The sequence below is a fragment of the Monodelphis domestica genome, chromosome 2, assembly GCF_027887165.1.
Source record: "Monodelphis domestica isolate mMonDom1 chromosome 2, mMonDom1.pri, whole genome shotgun sequence".
In the NCBI taxonomy this organism is placed as follows: domain Eukaryota; kingdom Metazoa; phylum Chordata; class Mammalia; order Didelphimorphia; family Didelphidae; genus Monodelphis; species Monodelphis domestica.
Genome location: NC_077228.1, coordinates 159,167,269 through 159,181,222, shown reverse-complemented (window position 1 = coordinate 159,181,222; position 13,954 = coordinate 159,167,269). Strand labels below are relative to the sequence as shown.

Here is a 13,954-nt window from a genome sequence, read left to right as displayed (position 1 = left end):
TAAAAACGGGAACTGGAGGGGAGAGACATGGATGATTCTATTCTAGGGATTTTAAGAGAAGAAAGGGAAGATGTGGAATGTATTAATGTAGGAAAAGAGAAAGAAGGAATGGAATTTACTATTTCTCATAATGGTGCTATAGGAGAAGAAAAGTCTACAAATATGGAGAGAAAAGGTGTTGGGAATGGACATCAGATGAATTTTATTCTTATCTAAACTGGATAAAAAGCAGTTAAACATTCCATCCCACCTCCTAAGAGTTTGGTGTAGGAGATACATCAAACTTAACAGGGAAATAGGTGGGAATGTGAGGGGAGTGTGAAGGGAAAAAGGAATGTAGGTGCAATTAAATAAAACATTCCAATTTCAAAGAGGCAATATTTAAAAATTTAAAATTAAGGTTGGAAAAAATTTGGAAAATGACAGAACAAATTGTATATAGATGTATTTTTATATTATTGTTCAGTAAGGAATGGGTAAAGACCGTTTCAGAAAATCCCAGGCAGTAGAAAGTTAGCAGAGCCAAGAGAGCAATTTATAGAAGGACAGCAATGTTATAAAGAAAAAAGAAAGTCCTTGGAAAGACTTAAGAACTCTGACCTGATCAATGTAACAACCAGTTGAAGACCCATTTTGATAAAAGCTTATGTATCTCCTAATAAACAAATTACCTCTGTGTGGACTTGAGCCTGACTCAGGATGTGAAAGGAATTATATTTTTGGATATTGCCAGTGTGGGAATTTGTTTTGTTTGTCTTGTTGAAAAGTTTTTTTCTCTCATTTTTAACGAGGGGAGTTTTGGGGAGGGGAGCTCATACACTGGTAGAGGAAGTTTCCTCTACCATTACCCAAAGATACTAACTCCTCAAATTTTAAGACTTGGAGAACTTTCCGAGGCTCTGAGAGTTTGACTTGCATGGGAATCATATACTTGGTATGTCAGAGATGTAAAGGTGAAAATTAATGGTTGGACAGTAATTTTATGAAATTATGTGGTTGCCAATATTATATCTCAAGTCAGAAATTTATTTACAAATATTTATAAAATGGAGAGGAAACAATAAAGAGAAGTGTGAACAGGTTAGAGAGTTTATCCATCCTATCAACCTAAATGTTTATTCCAGGGCTGCTTAATCCAGAAAGAGATTATTCTCAACCAGGAAGGCTGGTGGTGAGTAACCACATGGCTTCCTCCAAGATGGAATCTAGTCTCCTAGGAAACTAGGAAACTTTCACTCACCCAGAAGTCAGAGTCCAAGTTGAAGCCAAGCCCAAAATCTAAGCTGTAGTCTCCAGCAAAACTCCCTTGAAGACTATCTCCAGAAGACAATCTCTTCAGACTATCTTCTCAAAGACCATCTCTTCTGAGGGCGTTTGAGCTTTGCTTTTATGGTGACTTCTTGTCTCCTCCCCTCTTCACAGGGGCCAGTCACAATTTCCAAATTGTCTAGCACTGCCCAGGGGGCCAGTTTGTGGGATCAACTTCTTGCCTTCTGATGATCAATTTCTCCTGAAAAAGGCTCACAGATTCTTGTTTGAACTGTTTCTGAGGGTGTGAACTCTTAAAAGAATTCACAAGTTTCTGATTGATTGAGTTAAAAAAAAGGTGGAGCTCTCCAAGTATCTTGTTGACTTCTCACCATCTAAATAGGGTGTTCAATCTTTTGTTAATTCAATTTAAATGTGGACAAAGGAGAGTTAATCCTGTCTTCAGGCTAGTGAGGTACTTAAGTTAGTGTTAATTCAGGATAGACAATAGAGTAAAGAATTCTCTTTCACAGAGGTAGGACTTAAACCTAGGTTCTCCTGATTTTAACCCTTTATCTGTTATTTCATATAGCTCTTACTGATGTTGTTCACCAGTATAATGTTCTAGTTATAACAATTTGGAAACCCAAACAGGCTGTCTGTCTTTGTAATAACTTAAAAATTCAAGGTAGCAGATACTTTGTGTTTAGTTTAAAGAATTGAATATATTAAAATAGAATAGTAGTTAGAAAATAGACAATTTCCTAAAAAAGTTCTTTTTCAAAATATTTTTCTCCTAAACAGTTGCAGTACAACTATTTCCCAAAATGACAAATGGCAGCAAAACAAATGGCTCAACAAGCAACAGCCCCCCCCCCCAATAAAAATCCACTTTCTTTCCCTCCTACTCATTTGAGAAAGAGAAAAGCAAAATCCTTGTTACAAGCATGTATAGTTGAGCAAAAAACATTGGCCATGTTAAAAAAAAAGCCTCATTCTTCATTCTGACTATATCATATCACCTTTCTATCAGGAGCTGGGTAGCACATTTCATCATTAATCATGCAGAATCATGGTTGATTATTATGTAATAAAAGTTACTAAGTCTTTACAGTATTGTATACACTAACAATGTTGTATTAACCTATAAATTGTTCTCCTATCTCTGCTTTTTCATTCTGTAATTCTTACAAGTCTTCCAGGCATTCTCCAAAATCAAACCCTTCACCATTCCTATAGCACAATAGTATTTTATTGTATTTATATATCATAATTTGTTCTCAGCTGTTCCCCAACTGATAGGCACCCTCTTAGATTCCCATTCTTTTGACAGTACAAAAAGAGCCGTTTATTTATGCTCAGTTCATCCTCAATATGTGACCTGGAACTGTGTAATAAATAGCCCAGCTGCCAGCTGGTACTAATTCCTGTACCCTAGACAAGGCCAGACCCCTCTATACTGGATCTGGAGCCTCTTTTGATCCTGGTACACAACTTTTCTCTATAATAGAATGTTCCATTATAGTTCATTCTTGGCCAGACTCTGTCCCCCAGTGTCCACAGATCTCCCTACTTCATTATGCTGATTCATGCTGGAAAAATGACTCACTGATTTTTTTCCCCTTGTATTTCCTCATTAGGATTCAGTCTGGTAAGTTTTCTAGATCTGTTTGGGGGAGTTTGGGGGTATGGGAGAGAACTTGCTGTACTTTCTGCTATTCTGCCATTTTGGCCTATGCCCATTTATTTTCCCATTTTTCTGTGGATCTGCTGCTGTACCTGGGACTGATCCAGAATGATGTCATCACAGATGTGTTCTATGAGTTCTGAAACCATCTGCATCTTGTGTTTTTAAATCTATATTTATTTCTCATAAAATTATTTTTTCTTTTTTGGTTTTCTTTCTGATTCAGTCCTTAATGGAGGAAAATTTCATAATTCTGGATACAAATAATCTATGTGTTTGAAATTTGAGTAGTTTAAAAAGAGAGGCCAAAAATTAGGCAGATTCAGGAGACCTAAGTTTTAGTTTTGTCATTGCTACTATTAGATGTGCAACTTGAAACTCTTGTGGGCTTCAGTTTCCTTATTTATAAAATGATCATTGAACTGAGATCTATTATTCTGTTATTCAGCACTTTTTTTACCATATAATAACAATAATCACATTTTTTTAGCCTTTTCCCAATAAATGGGCACCCTCTTTTTTTTAAATCTTTGCTTCTACAAAAGATATGACTATAAATATCTTACATGTTGGATCTTTGTTTCTATCTTTGGTCTCTTTGGGAAATATACCTGGTAGTGGCATTACTAGAAGTATATGAATGCTTTTATAATTTTTCTTGCCTAATTCCAAATTTTGGAGGTTTGGAACTAATTCATAACTCTCTAGTAGTGTATTGGTGTACTTCCACCTTCTATCATCCATCATTAACTGTTACTGTTTTTGTCATCTTTGCTAATTTGCATAGTGTGAAATGATACTTAAGTTGTTTTCAGTCATGTTTGCAATCATGTTAACTACAGTATCAATAGGGAAGAATACATTGTGGCCTTCCTTTCTTCCTTATATGGGAAATAAATCTGTGTAAAACAGAAATCTTGGGATTAGGAGAACTTTAGAATTGAGAACAAGACCAGAAATTGAAGAGTAGAAACTTGGGAGAATATGAAAAAAAAAGTTGAAGAAAAGTGATGTGAAGGAAAAGAAAAACTGAAGAAGAAAGATCTTGAAGAGAATTCAAAGAAGATAAAGTTGGTCAGATAAGGTAAGTTTAAAAAAAGGTAAGACAAAGTAAGAGAATAGTGGTAGAAGGGAAAGGATATTTGCTTTAGCTGTCAAGCAATGAATATAAACTCTTTAGAGACAGCTAGGTGGCTCAGTGGATAGAGAGTCAGGTCCGGAGACAGGAGTTCCTGGGTTCAAATCTGGCCTTAGTCACTTTCTACCTGTGTGATCTAAGTCACCTAACCCCATTTGCCTACCCCTTACTGCTCTTCTGCCTTAGAACTGATACTTGGTATCACTTCTTTTTTTTTTTAACCTTTACTTTTCATCTTAGAATCAATACTGTGTATTGGTTCCAAGGCAGAAGAGTGATAAAGGATAAGCAGTGGAAGTTAAGTGACTTGCCCAGGGTCACATAGCTGGGAAGTGTCTAAAGTGAAATTTGAACCTAGGACCTCTCATCTTTGTGCCTGGTTGTCAATTCACTGAGCCACCCACCTGTCCCCATTGGTATCAATTCTAAGACAGAAGGTAAAGGTTAAAAAAAAAAAGAACATAAGCCCTTTGAGAGCAGGGATTTTCCTTTGTATTCTCATTGCCTAGAATAGTGGCTGACATATTGTAGGCACTTAGTAAATATTTGCTGATTTGATAAAGGAGTCAAGATATTAATGGAGGGAATCAAGATCACTGAACATTTTGAGGTGAAAATCAAATTAAATTCTTTCTGGAGAATAGGATGCTGAGGAGGAAACAGCTGCTTATCTAAGGAATGATACACTAAACTTATAGGTGCTGTCAGAGAAGTGATCATTCAGTAAGGGTCAGGAAAGAAGAAGAATGCTTGCTAGTGACTTTGTGGAGAGGTTCTAAGCCAAGTTTTTTTGACCTGATAACAATTGCAAGATGTGTTCTTTCCAAAACATATACACAAGGCATGATAAAACCTTTTAATACTTGTCTAAATGTCAACAAATTCAAACAACTTAGGTACTGTCTCATACCTATCAGATTGGACAATATAACAGAAAAGGAAAATGACAAATGTTGGAGGGGATACTGGAAAATTGGGACATTAATGCACTGTTGTTGGAGTTGCGACCTGATCCAATTATCCTGGAGAACCGTTTGGAATTTTGCCTAAAGAACTCTAAAAATTTGTATACCCTTTTACCTAGCAATACCATTACTAGGTCTGTATCCCAAAGAGATTTTTTTTAATGGGGGAAAGGACCTCTTTGTACAAAAATATTTACTGTAGCTCTTTTTGTGGTAGTATAGAATTGGAAATTCAGGAGACGTCCATCAATTGGGGAATGGCTGAACAAGTGATATATGAATGTGATGGGATACTATTGAGCTATAAGAAATGACAGGATGATTTTGCAAAATCTGGAAAAGCCTACATGAACTGTTGCAAAGTGAAATGAGCAGAACCAGAAAGCAATACAGTAATCCAAGACAATCCCAGAGACTCCTGATGAAAAATATCATTTATCTCAGAGAGAACTGATGGAGTATGAATGCAGACAGAAACATACTCCATTTCTCTTCCTTCCCCTCTTTTTTTAATCTGAGATCTTTTCCACAAATTATTAATATGGAAAAATGTTTACATGATTGTTCATGTGAAATCTATACCAGGTTGCTTACTATTTCAGGGAGGAAAAGTGGTAAAGGAGAGAATTTGTACCTCAAAATTTTTTTTAAAATTTTATTTAGTCAATTTAAAATATTGTTCCTTGATTACAAGAGTCATGCTCTTTCCCTCCCCTCCTCCCAACCCCTCCCTCAGCCTATGCGCAATTCCACTAGGTATTACATTTGTCTTTGATCAGAACCTATTTCCACATTGTTAGTGTTTGCACTGGGATGTTCATTTAGAGTCTATATCACCAATCATATCCCCCTCGACCCATGTAATCAAGCAGTTGTTTTTCTTCAGTGTTTCTACTCTCACAGTTTTTCCTCTGAATGTGGATAGTATTCTTTCTCATAGATACCTCTGAGTTGTTTTGGATCATTGCATTGCCACTAATGGAGAAGTCCATTACATTTGATTGTATCACAGTGTATCAGTCTCTGTGTACAATGTTCTGGTTCTGCTCCTTTCACTCTATATCACTTCCTGGAGGTTGTTCCAGTTGACATGGAATTCCTCCAGTTCATTATTCCTTTGGTATAGTATTAATTTATTCAGCCATTCCCCAATTGGAGGGTATCACCTCATTTTCCAATTTTTTGCCACCACAAAGAGCACAACTATGAATATTTTTTTTAAACGTTATTTTTATTTGGTCAATTTTAAACATTATTCATTGGATACAAAAATGATTTTCTTTTCCTCCCTCCCCTCCCAACACCCCTCCTATAGCTCATGCGCAATTCCACTGGGTATCACATATGTCCTTGATCCGAATCCATTTCCATGTTGTTGGTATTTGCCCTAGGATGTTCATTTAGAGTCGACATCCCCAATCATATCCCCTCGGTCCCTGTAGTCAAGCAGGTGCCTTTCCTTGGTGTTTTACTCTCACAGTTTTTCCTCTGCATGTGGATAGTGTTTTTTCTCATAGATCCCTGCAGATTGTTCAGGGACATTGCATTGACACTAATGGAGAAGTCCATTACGTTCAACTGTACCACAGTGCATCAGTCTCTGTTTACAATTTTCTCCTGGTTCTGCTCCTTTCGCTCTGCATCACTCCCTGGAGGTTGTTCCAGTCTCCATGGAATTCCTCCACTTTATTATTCCTTTGAGCACAATAGTATTCCATCACCAACATATACCACAATTTGTTCAGCCATTCCCCAATTGAAGGGCATCCCCTAATTTTCTAGTTTTTTGCCACCACAAAGAGCGCAACTATGAATATTCTTGTATAAGCCTTTTTCCTCATTATCTCTTTGGGATATAAACCCAGCAGTGGTGTGGCTGGATCAAAGGGCAGACAGACTTCAAAAAATCTTTTAAATGAATGTTATAAATTGTTTTTACATGTAATTGGGGAAAAATAAAATGCCATTTAAAAAAGATCTTATGTGAGGAAATCAAAGAATCAGAGGGGAGAAGTGGTAGAGAATATCTGAGTGAATGTCAAGGAAAGTAGGATCAGGAATGTTTTTGCCAATGCAAACAACCTAGAAGGAGATGAAATAGTTGAGCAATTGAGAAACCATTGCAAGTCTAGCACAAGGGCACTGAAGAGTAGTGATAAGAGACTAATAATATTCTAGATATGTTGGAATCCTTTCTATGAAAAGTTGAGCAACTGATACTTAATTTAATGATAATTTCATCCTTCAAAAGAGGATAAGAAAGCCAGCATAGCCTCACATACACCCTAGATTTGCAGAAAGCATATTTCTAAATGGTTCAGAGGAAGGAATTGATGAGTATCCATGGACTACAAAATTCTACAAGGTAAGTCAGCCTAGGAGGGAACGGAACTTTTACAAAAATTTAATTTTGAAGACACAAAGAGAAACCATTCCAATGAGCAAGAAAAACAGGAGTTGTCTAAAGAGATCAATGTAAATGTATTAGATGCTTATAAACCCAGTTATATTTTAAGAAGAGATGATCAGAAAAGGAAGAACAGCAGGTATTGGATGGTGGATACAAAAGTGTGACCTAGTCCTATAAGCATGGTACCAGAATGAGCTGAGGCTGGCAAGGTGGGTTTCTGTAGCTCATTGAAGAAATGAGGAAGATCAAAGAATGGATAAGAATACTACTGAGGGTAGATGGGCAGATAACTGATGGCAGAAAAGGCAAAGCTCAATTTTTATCTTCTGTTTTTGTTTTTGTTTTTTTTTCCACCAAGGAAAATGATCTTTTCATTGGATAAAACTGAAAAAAAGTGGCTAAAAGGGAGCTGATATCCAATATAAGTAAGACTATAATAAGAAAACACCCGGCTATTCTTTTTTAGGGTAAGTCATGTGGCTGTCATGAACTATGGCCTTTTTACACATGAAGCCCTTCTTTATTCCCCCAATTTCTAATGCCTCTCCCTCCCCAACCCAAAAACCCAAACCACCTTGTTTTCATGTATATGATTCATATTTACTTGCTTTTATACATACTATTTCATCAATAAAATGTAAGCTCCTTGAGTTCAGGGACTAAATGTTTTTATCTATGTATCCTCAGTGCCTAGAACATAGATATTTACATGCTGCTTGAGTGATTAGCCTAATTGAAATAACCATCAGATATGATTGTTGGTAGGAGAAATACCACAAGGCATAAGCAGAGAATATGTTCCAGTCTTTTTCAAAAAGGGAAGAGAATAGAGTCTATGAACTATAAACCAGTAAGCTCAACTTTGATTCCTGGTAAAATTCCAGAAAGTATTAATAAAGTGGTGGTTAGTGAACAATGAGAAAAGGAAATTGTGATTACAAAGAACCAGCATTGCTTCATCAAGAATAGATCATACCAGACTAACCTTATTTCCCTTTTTAATAGTTACTAAGCTGATAAATCAGGGAAATAGTTTGCCTAGAATTTAGCAAAGTATTTGATTTATAGCTCATGCTAATCTCATGAAAATTATGAAAAGATAATTGTACAATTAGAGGGGTTTGGAGGTGCTTGAATGACTATACTAAAAAAAAAAAGTCATAATAATTCAACGTCAACTTGAAAGGACATCTCCAGTGGCATGCCCCAAGTCCCTGTGCTTGGTACTGTACATTTTAATCAATTATTTGCATTAAGGCATGTATGGAATTCTTAATAAAACTTCTTCCCAGATGCTACAAATCTGGGAGGGAAGGATAGTGATAACTTAAAGGATCTTGTCATTTGGAAACTTATCCTTCCAGATTGCATCAGCATAGTACCCTCAGTATTCTCTTCTAATAGGGGGGCTGGAAACAAACCAAAGGACTTCTCTCAAAGCCCCCATTTAAAGAAGTCTCCCGGGTTAGCCACTTATTCAGCTTGTACCAGCTGTACTACTTTGAACTGAGTTCCATCATGCATCATGCTGGGTAGTTTTCCTTTCCTCTTACTTTAATGATTTTTTTTCTCCCAATAGACTATAAGCTCCTCAAAGGGAAAGTCTTTGTTTTTTGTATTTGTATCCTTAGCACTTAGGAGAGTGCTTGCCACATAGCAAGTGACAAATATCCATTAACTTCTAAATTTTTTTTTACTGTCATGCAGCAACTCATGTGAAATATGATAGTGGGTTTTTTTGCTATTATAATTAACTGGACCATTGTGAATTTGGGGTATTTTGATACTTCTTGAATGTGTATTATCTGTTGTACTACTGTATTACTGTTTTATTCTGAAAATAATTTGCACTTACACAGCAGTTCATGGCCAAGTTAAAAAAGGAAATGGGTCTCATTTTTTGGCTGAGAAACTTTTGTATTCTACCTTTTCTTAGTTTACACAGTGTGTCACTGATTGTAAGCTATATACTTTTGATTTTTAAACTTTTATTATTACTTTTCTTGCATGTGCAATATACTATTTCAGTTTTATTTTTTCTCCTTTTGTATTTGAAGCACATGTCACCAGTATTGCGAAGATTTTTCTTTAACCTTTTGATTTTGCAGTAATATAAGTTTAAAATACAATTGCCCTAATGTCAGTGCATACTCAAAAAGCTTTAGACTATAAAAATGATTCCATTGATTTTTTAAAATTATGGGACTTTGCTTAATGATTCTGTCTGATTTCCAGAAGAAGGGAAGAAAAGGAGCCACTGTACAGTGCTAAAGAAGCACAAAACTACCTTCAGAGTGCCAATCAAATACAAGGTCAAAGAGACCAACCAATCCTATGTGGACTGATGACATTCTGCACAAAGAGCGCAAGGACTTGATCATGTGTTTGAATTGATCATGTGTTGTGGCTGTTTAACATGTGTTAAATGCAGGACTTCCTTGTAACACATCCTTTATATCAAGTACATAACATCTCAATGTGGCTACTACCTGGCTCCTATAAACTAGTTACTTTTCTATCTCATAATGTGGCAAACTTTCTGTTGTCCTGGCTACTGATTGGGTAAATGCATAATCACTTAAATAATTTTAATTGGGCCCTGTTACAAGGACCTGTTATAGATTTATTTTTCCTTTACTTAGAATTTTTACACATAAGACTTTGATATTTTATATTTCATCTACAAGTTATTTTTTCTCTTTATTTGGATTTTTAGATTTTTTTTTTAATTTTTCTTGCTAATTGGTTCATATGCCTCATAACTCAACCATGCATCCCTAAGTAATCCCTGTGTTTTTCAATATCCTCCTCAGGGGGCATGTATTATTATTCTAAAATGCAAAGTTTAAATTCTTTTGAGAGAAATTTCAGAATAAGAAACATACTATCTCTCTGAATCCAGAAAGTGAAGTGTTTGGAGAAGGTGTCATGAAGATGCCTGCACAGATCACACACTGCACCAGAAGATCCCGAGTGAACTTTGGGATGTGGTGATTTGAACTGTGTGGTTGAATGCATTTGTTTTGTATATATACTCTTATGCTGAAGGGGACTGCCCCCTTATTGGCTTTTTGTCAATGCACCTAGAGATCATTGGTTTTTGTTCTCTTTTCTTTTATCCCCAAATCATTGTAATTTAAAAGTTGATTATGTTAAATGAACAATTGGGGAGACTAGTCTCCCAATGATAATTGGTGGGAATGTGTAATTGGAAATCTGTTACCCTAAAAACTACATTTCCAGGGAGCCCATTGACTTCTTGTCATTATGTACTTCCTGTAGACAGAGGATATTAGGCAGTGAGGTTGCTGGTCCCAGCCTCTTTCCTTCCTGTCAGCGACTGTGATGGTAAGAGGGGATTTTGAATTGACTGATAAGCCTTTTATTTTGTTAACTTTTTATTCCTTTATTTCTAATGATCATTAATAAATCTCTTAAAACATAATATTATGTTAGATTAATTTTAATTTTTACACTATCCAATCTTAGAATCAATACTATGTATTGGTTCCAAATCAGAAGAGCAGTAAGGATTAGGCAATGGGGGTTAAATGACTTGCCCAGGGTCACACAGCTGGGAAGTGTCAGGCCAGATTTGAACCCAGGAAGTCCCATCTCTGGCTCTGGATCTCAATCCACTGGGCTACCCAGCTGCCCCCACATAATATTTTAAAAGTCAAATGTTTAAGATTTAAGCTTAGGTTTTCCTTGCACTTGATTGGTTGAAGTATGGGGGCAGGTCTCTTTCAATAATTTGGGGCATCTAGCAATGTTGTGATGTTATATGAAATCCCTATCTGATGTTCTTAGTTTTTTAAGCCCAATTGTGCCATGGGGATCTAGGTAAATTATTATTATATTTCCATGCATGACTAGAATTGGATATCTGAATACTTTAAGAGGCAGGTATTAAATACATTTAATTTTTGATGACTAAGCAGCTGGTATACTATACTAAAATTTTAGGCAATATTTAGTTTTTTTCCTAAAAATAATTTTTAACACTAAAAAATTAAGTTGGAAATACTCTCTCCTCCCTTTCTTCCTTTCAACTTTAATAGCAAGCAATATGATACTGGTTATACATGTGATACCACTACATTGTTGATAGATTATTTGGGTCACTGTTTTCCTTCCTGCTGTAGACCTTTTGGTTGGCCTTAATCAGATGTGACACAGGAGAAGACGGGGCAATGAAATTTGAATATGTTCTATTTTGATAACTGTTTATAGCTTGATTAAAAGTTTGGAGGAGGAAGAGGCTGAAACTAATAACTAAATTATATTTGGGGATAATCTGAATTTTAACCGGCTGGTTTTACAGACTCTTTCATATTGCAGATATTTGAGAATTAACCTGAAGTGCAAAAACATGTTCTAGACACTGACTTTTGCACGTGTGTGTGTTATAAGATTTCATAATCCAGTACAAATCTATTCACATTTACTTTTTAGTAGATAAGGAAATCAAATAATTGAAAGGAAGAGCCACTTACCTCAGTATTAGCTTAGGTGAAGCCAGGGTTGGATAGAGCCAGGGTCTAGAGAAAGGAATGGGTTGATCTGGACTCTGAGCAATGTCAGTACATCACGTAGGCTTTTTCAATTAATGTCATTTCTATGCAGGACAGAAGTAGCAACCTGATCAGATTGGGTTTGGCCTCTCAGTTCTGCAGCGGAAAATACTTGGCAATGTGTGCGTCAGAGATACCTCCCTCCCACCACGGGATGCATGTGCCTGGATTCCGAGGCCCAGAAAAAAGCAGCTGATAAGGCAGGGATTTTGCCATGACGGTGCTTTCCAACACATACCTGTCAGTTTGTTGGAAAGGAAATGAAGCTGATAATGCTAGGTCCTAAGCAGGGTCAGGCCAGTGTTTCCACCCTTCCTTTCTGTCCCAGTGTCACTGAATCTCTTGTTTTGTACTTCCTCCCTCCTCTTCTCCATTTATTTTTGTTCTCCCAACTCTGAGCTTACTTATTTCTCATTTACTTGCATTCTCCTTCATTCCCCTGCTTTTTCTTACCTTCTGATTTCCACTCTCCCCAACTCTTTATATTCCTACTTTGTCAAATATCCACTAGTTGATTTTAACTGAAGACTTCCAAAGACAAATCTGGAGAAAGTCTAAAGAAGATAATACTGTTTTGGTCTTGAATGAAGAAATAAGATCTTAAAGGATCTAATATTTGATATTCTTATTTTTGGATGATTTTGTAGGGGAAAGAGGTTTTAGAAGAGAATTAGCCTTATTAGAGACATTGGGAGCAAGGGACTGCTTTTGTTACAAAAAGCATTTGTATTTGGGATAGGGAGACAATATTTACTACATTCAAAAAAGATCATAGTTTTTATAATAGTTATATAAAAGAAAAGACATTACTTATTCTAACTGTAATAATTAAAAAGCAATTATAATGACTTACCATGTGCTAGGCACTGTACTAAGAAATGGGTATACAAATACAAATTATAAAACATGCTCTACTGATAAGTAACTTCTATTCTAACAGAGAAAACAAATACATGTGTAAGTATGTTCAGAATAAAGAGAAAAAAACCCATGGTAGGTAGGAAAGACATGTAGTTGAGGAAATTGCAACATAGAAGAAGGTTTCTATGAAGTAGAGATCAGGCAGGAGTTCATTCTAGCTATACTTATATATACTTATTTTATGCCTTCAGGTGTTAGTTTCAAGTCATAAAAATGCTGAACTTCCTTGAAAAACCTTAGGCTGCTGTATTAGAAAGATTTACTACTGGGATGATATATCAATATATTCTCTTTTTTCTAATAGCCCAATATAGATTAACAAATCATATTTACCATTTAAATCTTGGTAATAAAGTCTTCTCTTGGAAATTATGTCAATTGGGGATGGGTGGAGAGAAGCATTGTAGGGGAAGATTAGGGATGTAAAGAATACTAGGCAGATAAAGTCCTAATTTTACATGTATTGTAAATGATGTTGGTGACTGAAAATTTGTGGTAGCCAGCTTGAGCTATCCCTGTGATTCTAAAATAACACAGCATGCAATACTCTGAGAAAACAATAGCAGAACCAGTGCAAACATTCCCTCCAAAAGTATTCAGAGCCCAGTCATAATATCAAGTAAAGTCAAGAAGAGGCCAGGTGGAATAAACAAACAAAAAAAGAATCCCTGCATAAAAAGCTATTAAGACACTCAAGAGACACTTAAGGCCTAAATTCAGGAGAATGACTACAAAGCCTCAAAGAAAAGCACAGTTTAGGCATAGATTAAACTAGAATTCTAGGAAGAGGTGAAGCAAGAGTAAAAAAAAAAAGAACTTTAGTAAATAAAATAAGAGTATTGGAAAAAATTGGAAAAGAAATAAAAGTTGTCAAAGGAAAAATTAGAAACAGAATTAAAGGCTTGGCATAAGACACAAAACCTTGCCCAAGGAACCAACTCCTTGAAAATAAGAATGGATTAAATAGAAGCCAATGATTCTAGGAGACAATTATTAAAATAAGTAAAAAGA

General features: G+C 35.8%; 1 long non-coding RNA gene across 1 annotated transcript in view; it reads right to left on the bottom strand.

The window, feature by feature from the left end:
• Nucleotides 1–12,175, bottom strand: part of LOC103106884 (uncharacterized) — a 60,490-nt gene extending 48,315 nt beyond the window's left edge. Inside the window, exon 1 of the long non-coding RNA XR_461859.3 lies at nucleotides 11,945–12,175. This is a non-coding gene — a long non-coding RNA (uncharacterized LOC103106884). The remainder of the gene's footprint in view (nucleotides 1–11,944) is intronic.
• Between the last annotated feature and the right edge of the window lie 1,779 nt (nucleotides 12,176–13,954).